Source organism: Lissotriton helveticus, chromosome 6, assembly GCF_964261635.1.
Source record: "Lissotriton helveticus chromosome 6, aLisHel1.1, whole genome shotgun sequence".
In the NCBI taxonomy this organism is placed as follows: Eukaryota; Metazoa; Chordata; class Amphibia; order Caudata; family Salamandridae; genus Lissotriton; species Lissotriton helveticus.
This window is the reverse complement of record NC_136067.1, coordinates 986,558,761-986,571,701: the sequence shown is the minus strand read 5'-3', so window position 1 is coordinate 986,571,701 and position 12,941 is coordinate 986,558,761.

Below are 12,941 nucleotides of genomic sequence, written 5' to 3'. Positions count from 1 at the left end.
ATTCGAAAAAAATACACACGTGTGCACACAAAACAAATACTCAAAGTACTAAGGATTTTGGGGCCAGATGTACGACCATTTCATTTAGCGCCTTGCAATTGGCGACGCATTGCGAGTGGCAAATTGCGAGTTGCTAAATGAAATGTACAACAGTGTGTTTAACACTGTTTGGGATTCCCAATGGGGTCGCAAATTGCGAGGTTCATTAATATTAATGAGCCTCTCGCAATTTGCGATCCCATTGGGAATGCCAGCCCTCCCAGCGATGGTGGCCTGCTGGGCTCTGCAGGCCACAATGTTTCGGACTGCTTTTAAATTAAGCAGTTTAAAAAAAAAATGCAGCCTGTTTACCATGCATTTTAAAAAAAAAAAAGAAAATTAAACGTTTTTGTTTCATTTTCTAAGGGCAGGCAGAGGTCCCTGGGACCACTGCCTGCCCTTAAAAAATAATTTTGCATGCATTGGCAAAGGGGAGGGGTCCCCTGGGGATCCCTTCCCATTTGCGAATGCATTACCATCTACTTGAAGTAGGTGGTAATTGTGACTGTTTTGCGACCGCAAAACATTTGTACATGGTTTTGAGACTCGCTATTTGGAAGGGAATGCCCCTTCCAAATAGCAAGTTGCAAAACCTAATTAGAGAGTCGCAAACAAATTGCGACTCGCGAAATAGGCTATGTACATGGCCCAGTAGGTTTTTGCATGCGCAAACGGGTTCGCAAACCCGTTCGCGCATATAAAAACAGATCATACATCTGGCCCTTAGTATTTTATATTGAAGTAATAGCCCCTCTGTCACATGTATTTCATTTGTTTTATAGCATCTCTCATACCATTGTAGGATGTCAGAGCACTTTACATCACACACATATAGAGACATTGAATCATACCTGTAAATCAGTGTGTATTTAAAATGTTCAAAGAGTGCTTGGTCTGGAAAAGCACAAACTCAGGATTCAGAACTTAACACAGTGGCTAGCATTGACTTTAACATTAAAAATGTATTTCCACCCAAATATATCTTTTTAGCAGCATGAGGATAATGAATAACTGGGACAAAATATAAGTTACTAACTGGTACCATGCAGTTTGCAAGCAGCTCTTTGATGCCAGTTTATAGGTCCCTCTGCTAGATTACGATCGATTGTCACTTATGAAGTGCACAGTAACAAAATAATCTCGGTGACAAAAGCAGTAACCACAAACCTAGGCACATAAAATACTGCTTTTTAAGATGCATGTTACACGTTCTTTGCAGTAGGCACATTAACCCTCTGTGCTACATTAGTTAATCCAAAGCTGCCACTGAACAAAACTCTCCTTGCTCTCCAGCAGGTACATTAATCACTGGCATTCTCTTGACACTTTTATTGTTGCTGGAAAGCTGCTAATTATATAAAAAACGTTTCTGTGCTTGTGCTTTTAAAACTGTTGCCTACGGACCCCCTGGGAATGTGTCACGGACCCCTGGGGGTCCGCGGACCACAGTTTGGGAAACACTGCTCTACACTATTCCCCTCTATGCCACATCACTGTAACCCATTCCACTCCACGCCACTTTACTGTGTGCCACTCCACTCTACAGTATTTCATTGTATGACACTCAAAATATACTACACTTTACACCACTCAGTTCTTCCCTATTCCCCTTATGCCAAACCACTCTACACTAATCCAGTGTATGCCACTCCAAGCTATTCCCCTCTATGCCACTCGACTGTACTGCACTGTTCTGTACATCACTCCACTGTATGTCACTCCATTCCACTCCATGTCACTCCATTCATGGTATTAGACTCTACACCAATCCACTCTATGCCACTGCACTCTGTCACTTCACTTTACATACTCCTCCACACTGTGCTATTCTACTCTAGATCATCCACTGTATGCCACTTCACTGCATACCACTCAACTCTGTGCCACTCCACTTTATTTCACTCCACTCTACTTGAATTCATTCTACACTTTTCCACTCTACTCCTCCCCACTCTATGGCACTCCATGACACTCCACTCTACGCCACTCAGGCCTTTGCAATTTCACTCTACACTAGGCCTGGGCATGAAATTCTGCTTCGCTTGCGGAGTTTTTCCCACTCTGTGCTCCTTGTAGCACATGGAGTTCTAAAAAAATTCCCTCAGCATAGCAGAGCGGAGTTTTTTCCTCATTTACAAACATTAGGGTGGAAAGCATAGAAAATTTTACACCAGGCCACCTTCCGACGTGATTTCTCAATGCAGGGGGTTGCGGATGGCCGCTACTGCTCGTGTTGAGAAACCTTCTGTTCACATTGAGGAAGCTGTTGCTCGAATAGAACATCTACTTGAGCAACAGAAAGAAGCAGTGCTCTCTTGTTCATGGTGCTGGTTGCGCTGATTTTCCAGGGCAGGGCAAACACGCGGTGCTAAAAATCAGGACAAACCGCACGACCTAACGCACTCTGCTGCGTGCGGAACTCCACATAGCGTGGTGGATTTGTTTGGTCACTCCTGCAAACTCTGCCTAGGCCTACTCTACACAACTTCACTCTAGGCCACTCCATATTAGAAATTCAAAAAGTATATTTATACCATACATTTATAAGGTAGGCATCAGCTTCAAATACTATAATTCACTCACCTCCAAATGAAGTGTTATCAACTCTCTAGCCACACTACAATAACTATAAATCCCACCTTTACGGTGCGCTGCTTATACTCTTTCAAATTACATCATGGGTACTAGTTGAAATCAAAGCTTTCATAACAACACTTATAACATCTCAAATTAGATAGTTTGTGAGAACACTGTACATATATACAGCACCACTGACCCTCTGAATATGTTCTTAACTCAGTATCTGTTTTTCTAGTAGAGTAGCAAAAGGCTTTTGTCATATTTCATCTTGCTGTGGATGTTACTTGCTAATCCTATGCTCAAAGACTTTGCTGTAAAAATGGCAAAAGGCTTTGTCACTCTCTAATTGGGTTTCTGTTCTAATGCCATGCTAAAAAACTCTGCCAAAGAAACAATAGTTTAGGAATTACTTTCTCCACAATACCTTCCACAAACTAGTTAAGGGTGGAGTGTGAATAGTAAGGTTGACCATTTTAGGGTTCAAATATATTCCCCAAAGTGGTTTAGATTGAAGTGGAATTAGTCAAAATGATCCCTTCAGTGTCCTACACCTTCCCCAAAATGGATTAGATTGGAGTGAGAAAAGTAATTGTGACCCCCTTATTGTACAAAATATTCTCCAAAGAGGTTTAGATGGGAGTGAGAATAGTAATGTTGCCCCTTTAGTGTCCAACACCTTCTGCAAAGTAGCTTAGATTGGAGTGAGAGTAAAAATCTTGAAGCCTTCAGTGTCCTACACATTCCCCAAATTAGTTTAGAATTGAGTGGGAATACTACAGGTGACTCCTTCAGTGCCCAGAACATTCTCTAAAATGCTTCTAATTGGAGTGGGAATAGCAATTGTGGCCTCTTCAGTGTCCAACACATTGCTCAAAGTAGTTTAGATTGGAGTGAAAATAGTAAATCTACCCCTTTAATGTCCAACACCTTCCCCAAAATGTATGGGATTTGAGTGGGAATAGTAAATCTGACCCCTTGGGTTTCCAACACCTACCCTAAAATAATTTAGACTGGAATAGAAATAGTAATTTTGATCCGTTCAGGGTCCTTTCCTAAAATGGTTTAGACTGGAGTGAGAATAGTATTATGATCCTGATCCAGCGGCCCTATAGAAAATATGCCATAAGCAATGCTACCCAACTCCACAATACTCACCATTAATCATAAATCATTCACAAGGCCCATAAACTAACATGACATATTCAGAGCAACTGAATCATGTGACCTAATTAACCTATTCACAAATATATACATTTATATACAACTGCAGTAGAACATATTCATTATACTTAAACAAACCCTAATTAATTAAGCCACTGAGGCAAACAGATCTGCTAATGGTAACCTAAAATTCATAAATAACAAGGCCAGCTTGTGGTTTAAGAATGTTGTTTATTAACCATTATTTAAAGAACGTGCATTTTATTTATTAGAATCTTTTTATTCAAGCATTATTTTAGCAAGAAGGTAATGACAGTTTCAAGCAAATCAAATAGCATAATTCAAATGGAAATAATAGTTTGGCATCTCTTTACCCTAAATCCCTGACTACACTAACTCCATTAAGTATAGGGGAAAAATCAAAGCCCTATGGTTTCTTACGTGCTCCAAGAAATGTCCGACAGCACGATACGCCCAACTGGTGTCAGCAAACAGCAGCGCTCCCCGTCTCAGAGGGACAGTTTTTATACCTTTCTGACTAACTAATCTAAGTAAAATTGAATACTTCTCTGCTATTCAGGATTCTGATTGGTCGTCAAATGACAGACCATAATGTCATCTCATTCTTTGGAGCCCAGTTCCGACTCTCTCTTAGAGTCTATTGTCCTTTCTCTTCGAGTCACGTAGCTTCCTCCATGTTTGCAACATTTAATAAAATGTCTGCGACTTCCTTAGCTTGTCAATCTCACTGCCGGTTCCTGGCCTTGTCCACACTGACCAAAAGTACAGTCAGTTCACTGAACAATTACGTTTGCATTTTTCTCCTTTTAAAACTTGGCAGGGATTTTTCCACACTGGGCTCTTGCTTTCTCTGAGCAGAACTTTGTCAACTGCACGTTAAGACGAACTAGGCCTCAAGCCTCTTTTCCAGAAACTAGTGCATAAACAAACACAAAAGAATAATTAATGCAAGAAATAAAGTTTGTTCTGTTACCCACCCACCTTTGCTAATTATTAACCCATTAATCTATGTTACCTAGCAGAAGCAAATAAAGCAACAAACAGATTTGTGCAACATTTAAAACAGAAAAACATAACATGAGCACACAGAAATAAGCACATGCCATTAATAAACGGCCGCATCTAATTTTGACATGACAATAAACAGAATTAATTCATTAATTTCACACACATGCAAATACAACATAATGCACATTTATGAGCACACATATTAGTTTCCCGCGTGTTCATGTGGATGCAACTTTTACTCTAGGTTGGTTAATATTTCCACTGCACACATTATTAATAATATTATTTTATTATGGGAGTGTAACTTCACGAGCTGAAATAGATGCATTTCTAAATCTCGCTCCATCAACTCCCTCATCTGGTGATTTCTAAATCACCAAACTACACCCAAAAATTTAGCAACATTTTTCTATAAATGAACATGATTTGTTTTCACCGTGTTAGTATTTCTAAAGACTTGTACCAGCTGTCTGTCTACAACTTTCATATTGAGCTTTACGAAACTCTTCCAGTTCTATCTCTTTCTCCTGTTCCTTTCTGATCTTGTAAATTCTCTTCTTTTCCCTCAGATACTTCTTTCTCTTATGTAACATGCAACTGATCTTCATCAAAATTATCACAAACATTTTTACAAATAAAGGTGTTAGAATCTTGCCAAGAACTGAACCACCAATCTCTTGAAACAAGGTTTTGATTGCCTGAAATCTTTTGGATAGACGTTCTGAAAAATCATCGTCTTCTAAGGGAACGATTTCTGAATGGATCTCTGTAATATTTTTAATGTACATCTCAATGTTTCTACTCTCATCAGGGATATACGTACAGCAGTGTTGAACATGTAGAATGCCACAGACTCCTCCCTCTTTTGCTAGGAGTATGTCTAGGGCAAGACGGTTTTCCATTACCATAGATCTAATTGCAATAAACTCGGTATCCACTAATTGGAAACCACCAGCTGTATCAGTTGACAATCTGTCAACAATCGTGGACAATTTTCTGCTTCTTCCTGCATTGAGAGTTATACCCACCAAAGGTATCACCGCTTCAAAAATGTCTCCCAAAATCTCTGAGAAACTTTCTATTTTGTACCTATTTACATGATTACTGATTTCAAATGAGCCTTCTGCATTTCTTTCAACATGAAAATTTTTGGGAAAAACAAGTCCAACAAAACACGTCCCATACCAATGGTCTGGGAGATTATAATAGGCTTTGTCTCCACAAACAAAATAGATTCCAGGAAAGATTGGGTCTCTACCACCTTTGAATCCCCAACCCCCCATGATTTGGTAAGTGTCCTCACAATTGTTAGCTCCCACAAAATAATTATCAAAAAGTGTGTTATCTCTTCTAATGCAAAGCTTACCACTAATTGGTTTGTCTATGTGAATTTCAACATTGTCAAAAGATTTGCCATTGAATTTGTCATCCTCCTTCTGCCAGAACTTTGACTTTGTCTGCTTGACCATCTCATTTCTTTTATAAATTGCCCTTCTCTCCTCTACAAGGTTCAGGGAAGTCTTTTCCTCAGCACTCAATTTGCAAGTTAGATTATTTCTAAAGGCATACTCATAGGTGAGTTTGTTAGTTACTATGAAAAATTCCCTCATCTGTTTCGCTTGCTTGTGTTTATTTAAAGCCTTCTCTATTTTCAGGTTTGCAAAGATCTCATCGTAATTAGAGTAATAATACTCCAAACAACCAGTTTGATAAAATAAACTAGATATCACACTGCAGGTTATGCCGTAAGTAAGAGGAAGCATATTGTAAGTCACTCCCTCAGAAACAGAAGCAGGCAACTTCACACAGATGTAGCAATCTTTGACTTCCATAAACTTAACATATTCAGCCAGGAGTCTTGAAAATGTATTGCTAGAAAAATCACCAACAGACCTATCTTGATGGACCTGTGGTCTGTGATCAATAACTTTGTTAGCTTTGTTTGTTGCACTATGTTTGTCTTGAATAACTGAAGCTTTGCTCGTCATATTGACCTTGTACATCTCCTTATCGATCCCGAAAGGAAAGATGACAGCTAATACTAACCAGAGCAGAATTATTAAGAGCACACATATCAGATACATCTTGCAGCATCTTTTTAAGATGGAGCATCTTGAGCTGTTATTTACAAAAACATAAGGCATTTTCACTAAACTTGTAAAAAGAAAAAGAAAACAAAATTAAAAAATGTCAAAAATATCTAAAGTTTTTAATACCCCCCTTTTTCAATTTTTTTTTTTATATTACCCAAACCCTTCCAACAGCTTTTCTTCGACCTTGCGTCACAATTTGTTTTTCAACTAACACAATTTCTTCGACTTTGTGTCGCCTAACACAATTTCTTCAGCCTTACGCCAGAAACAAAACCCTACATTTTTAACAGAAAAATGCCTCAATCATTGTCACTATTTTCTTCAATGTCTTCCTGACTGCTACTATTCACCTCAAATACAGGCGGAATAATAATGTACGTCCATTCAGGCGACTTGTATTTTTGGTTTGGCTTTAACGTTCTCTTTGTTTTTCTAGAAATAACTTCTATTTTCTTCCCGGTCTCACCTTTCTTTTCAGGATCTTCCTGACTAGTTATCTCATTAATCTGCTCCTTGGATTTCTTTATCAATTTGAATTTCAACCCTTCGTTTTCACCTGGCCAATTATCACCTTTTCTCTGTAATTTCTTCTTTGGCTCAGTTACATTGCATTCAGTTGTCCAAGTTCTTTTTCTGAATTTCCTTATTTGAGAATCTTCATCACTGTCTTCAGGTTCACTGTCAGAGATTCGAATTCTTGACTCAGGTTCTTCTTTATTCGGCCACTTCACTCCGTTAGGAACTCTATCCTTGTAACTGGTACTTGGCAATTCGTCTTCTTCTTCTTCTTCTATTACCTTCAACTTCACAGTTTCAGAATTCTTGTTCCTGCTTTCAGAGTTTCTTTCCTGCTTTTCAATACTCTCCTGGTCTTGATTCCGAACTTGATCAGATTCTTCTGCTACTTCTTTTTCTAGCAGATCTTCATCATTTTCAGAATCTACAACTATGATCTTCAAATCCTTTTCATTCAGGCTTCCATTCACAGATGAATTTTCCAGATGTCGACCTGTTTGTCGAACTTCAGAATCTGGATTTCTTTCAGGATCTTCTTCTGAATTTGAATCAGCTGTGGTATCACTTTCTTCATCAGAGTTTTCAGGTGTAGGCACACGAATGGTATGGCTCGCATGTATCCACCTTTTTATGCCTCTGCACTTCACTGCATTTGTTGTGACAAGAATAACTTGCCTTGCTTTCTGCTACCTCGGCACCAAACAGATTCTTCTTCGGTGAACCTTTGTCCTCACCCAGTCACCAGGTGACAAATCATGTGCTTGCTCCTTTTCTCTTGACTGTACTTCAGTTCCCACCTGATTAGACACAGAAGTCACCACATCAGACAGTTTCCTGCAATATTCTAAAATTGCACTATCATTAATGGCCAACAGTTTCCCTACTGGTATGAATGCCTGTCTCATGACTCTGCCCATGAGAATATCATGTGGGCTTAATCCTGTCTTTTTATCTGGTGTACTTCTTAAAGTCATCAGAACAAGTGGAAGAGCATCTGTCCACTTTATGCCTGTAGCCAGACACATTTTGGCAATTCTGTTCATAATCGTTCCATTTATCTGCTCAACAACTCCAGATGCCTCTGGTCGGTATGCACAATGCAACTTCTGCTCAATGTGTAAAGCCTCACAAATCAATTTTAACAGCCTGTTCTCAAAATGCCTTCCTCGATCACTCTCCACAGTCACTGGGAAACCGTACCTTGGTATTATCTCCCTCAAAAGTAACTTTGCAACAGTAATTGCATCATTGTGACGTGGGGGAAATGCTTCAAACCATCTTGAAAACAAACAGACAAACACCAAAACATAGTGCAATTTGTTATGCTGTGGCATCTCAATGAAATCCATCTGTAATCTGGTGAATGGACCACCCTCCCGTCCTATGGTTCCCATTCCCATAATGGTTTTCCTGATCGGGTTCATTTGTTGGCAAGTCAAACACCTCTGACAAAGAGATTCCGCAATGGTTCGGAATTTGGTATTAAACCAAGTTTCTCTGAAAAGTCTAATCATTGAATCTCTTCCAATATGTCCCAGGCCATGATACATTCTGGCCATGTCAGCAATCATGCAGTTTGGCAAAACTACTCTGCCATCTTTGTAAGTCCAAACTCCATCCTCATCTCGCTGTCTACATTCTGCTCTCAACCATGTGTTTTTCTCTTCATCATCAGCTTCGTCTTGTAAATCTTTCACTTCCTGCCATGTCTCAACTATTGATGTTAGCATTAATGAACTTAAAACATGTTCATTGTTCTTCTCTCAATTAATTGCAAAATTATTTCTTGCGCAGTACTTTGCGATTTCGTCTGCGTAAGCATTTCCTTTGGTGATGTAATCCTCACCTTTCTTATGGGCTGCACATTTCACAATAGCAATTCTCTCTGGTAATTGAATGCCATCGATTAATTTCTTAATTAGATTTGCATTTCTGTTTGGTGAACCTGCTGATGTCAAATAGCCTCTCTGAGACCAGAGCTGTCCATACTCATGCACAACTCCGTACCCATACTGACTATCAGTAATTATGGTAATTTTCGTATTTATTTCTCTTTCACATGCACGAATTAAAGCAATCAATTCTGCTACTTGAGCTGAACGAATTCCTTCAAGACATGATGCTTCCACAACATCAGCAACTGTGCAGACTGAGTAGGCTGCTCTCAAAAAGCCCTCCTCTGTTCTCAAACAAGAACCATCAACAAAGTAGACATGATCTGAAACAGGCAATGGTACATCTTTAATGTCCTGCCTTGGCTTAGTGCAATATACCAAAACATCCAAGCATTCATGATCAATGTCATTTTCATGTCTGATTTCTGTTACAATTCCATCAGGCAATATTGTGGAAGGATTTAGATTCACACATCTTGCTATTGAAACATTATCTGATCCCAGGATAATTTTTTCATATTTAGTGAGCCTGTTACTTGTTAAGTGCTGCGTTTTACTCCTGGTAAGGAGAATCTCAACTGAATGAGGAACATAGACTTTTACAGGAAATCCCATTATGATTCCTTCACTTTGCTCAAGGCTCACACTTGTTGCTGCAACTGCTTTTAAGCAACCTGGTAATGCTTTTGCAACTGGATCAAGTACTGCTGAGAAGTATGCAATCGTTTTCCCCAATTTGCCATGTCTCTGTATCAACACAGACAATGCACATCCTTCTCTTTCACTGCAATACAGCTCAAAATTGTTTTCATAGTCTGGCATGCCCAGAGCTGGAGCTTCACACAAACTTCTTTTTAGCTTTTCAAAAGCTTCCATCTCAACCTCTGTTAGGACAATTGGATCTTTCATGTCTGATTTTGTCAGTCTCTGCAGTGGTTTCGCAATTACCGAAAATCCACTAATCCATTGACGACAATAACCAACCATTCCTAGAAACCAACCATTCCTAGAAACATTCTGACCTGTCTCTGTGTTCTTGGAGGTTGCATTCCCTGAATCATTATAATTCTCTCAATTGTTACTTGTCTTGTTCCTTTTGCAATTCTGTGACCAAGATATTTTACTTTTTGTTTAGAAAACTGCAATTCTGCTGGAGACACTTTGTGTCCCTCATCTGCCAAAGGATTCAAAAGAGTAATTGTATCTGTAACACAGTTATCTCTTGTTTTTGCTGCAACAAGAAGGTCGTCAATGTACTGGACCAATGTTGACCTTCCAGGTAAATTTAGATTCTCCAATGATTTCTTTAACAACTCATTAAAGATAGAAGGACTCTCTGAATACCCTTGAGGGATACGGCACCATGCTAGGGTGCGACCTTGGAATCTAAACGCAAAGATTTCCTGGCTTTCTGGATGCAATGGAACAGTAAAGAACGCATTGCAAAGATCAATAACAGTGTACCATTCTGCATCATGTAGAATTTGGTGAAGAATCACTGCTGGATTTGGAACAACTGGACAACATGGAACAACTATCTGATTAACCTTTCTCAGGTCTTGAACAATCCTGTACGTTCCATTTGGCTTTTTGATCCCCATGATCGGTGAATTACAAGGACTACTCTCAATCTCTTTTAAAACACCTTGCTTTATGAATTTTTCAATCACAGGAATGACACCCTCAATCGTTTCTGCCTTCATTTTGTACTGAGGAATGTTTGGAAAATCTATACCCTGCTTTACTGTAATTTTTACTGGACCAACATGTTTCATCAGACCCATTTCATTTCCAGATAAATCCCAAATTTCAGTTTTGACTGTCTTTTTTAATTCTTCAGGCAAATTTTCTTTGTCAAATACAGGAAATAATTTTGTTTTCTCTGCCTCAACCATCAACATTGTTAATGTATAAAGCCCATCTTCCTCCATGGTTTGTAGCTCAATACCCTCCGGTGAGCAATATATTTTGAAGTTCATCTTGCATAGGATGTCTCTTCCCAACAAGTTTACATGACTGCTGTTGCAAACCACAAATCTGTGTTTGTCTTTGAATTTCCCAATTTCTATTTTCACAGGCTCTGTCAACTCTGTTTTAATTTGCTGTATAGCTACACCAACTACTTGGATGGTATCCCCAGAGAGAGGCAGGTTTTAAATTTCCACTGATCTAACAGTAGAACGGGTAGCACCAGTGTCCACAAGAAAAGTGATTTCTACATCATTCACGTTACCATTTACAAATGGACCAGACTGGTCAACCTCAAGAGTGGCTACAAGTACACACTCTTCCCCCTCTCTCAGGCACCGTCATAAGTAGTCATCAGAATCACTCCCTTGGTTTTCTGTCAACAAAAATTGTCCAGAAGCATTCGACAAATTTGGTCTTTGTGTTCTAATTACCTGATCACCACCGCAGAATCCTGTCTCTGAATTAAACCTCTCGAACACCACCACAATTTGGGAGAGGAGGCTGTGGAATTTGGCTCTGCTGATTCACTAATTGTCGCTGTAGCTGTTGCTGAAGACTCAATTCATTAAGCTGATGCTGTAGCTGTTGCTGCAGATTTACATCGTTCTGCATCTGTGGGTTTAATTATGCATTTTTAAAATGTCTGGGCGGGTTTTTACACTTGCGCTTCCAGTGTCCAATTTCGCCGCAATTAAAACAAGGCAATTTCTGTTTCAGTTCTTCAATATTAACATTAAATTTTGGTTTATTAAAGCTTCCTTTAAACTTTCCCTGACCCTGATTCTGGTTAAAATTCACATTTTTATTTTCTAGGCGTGCAATTTGATGTTCAGCCACTTCCACTTGTGCCCACATTGCTTTTTCCTTTAATTTCTTCTGCTTTGCATCTAATTCATCACTGCAGTATTTTGCTTTTCTCAGAATATCGTCAACTGAGTTTGATTGCCATCCGACAATATTGTTCCTGATCATTTCACCAATTTCTGGTCTAAGACCATAAACAAATCTGTAAATGAAGTGGCTCATGTCCTTTTCATTTAATTTTTCATAGCCACTGTACTGCTTGAAAATCAACAATAACCTTTCATAAAATGAATGAACTGATTCTTTTGGCTCCTGGTTTGTTCTGTCTATTTTTACCCAATCTACCTCTTTTGGGGGAATCTTCTGTTTTAGCCAATACATTACTTTGTCATACAGACCCATGACCTCTGATGCTGGAGCACCGGTCTCCTTGTCTCAGGCTGGTTCTACTTTGGGCCAACTTACAGCAATTTTGCATTCTGTCCAAAGATCCGATGGGACAACGATGTCGAAAAATCCATCCAGATCAATCCACAGAACTTTCGAAACCTTGATGAATCTGTCTACCTGTCGATACCATTCCACAGGCTTCTCTCTCAGCCAAGGGAAATCATTTGTAAATAACAAAATGTCCTGTCTTGACCAGGGAACATGAACATAACCACATCCGCAATTTCTCTCATTGGGAACTGTTTTGCCAACCTTTCTTGCCTTTCCTCTTCCTTCTTTTTGGTCCACTTCACTCTCCATTTACTCAAGTCACCCATTTTTTTGATGTACACAATCAAGTCTTTTATATGCATAATTCTTCCCATTGTATTGAAATTCCCAATATCCTTTTCTGTGAAGTCTA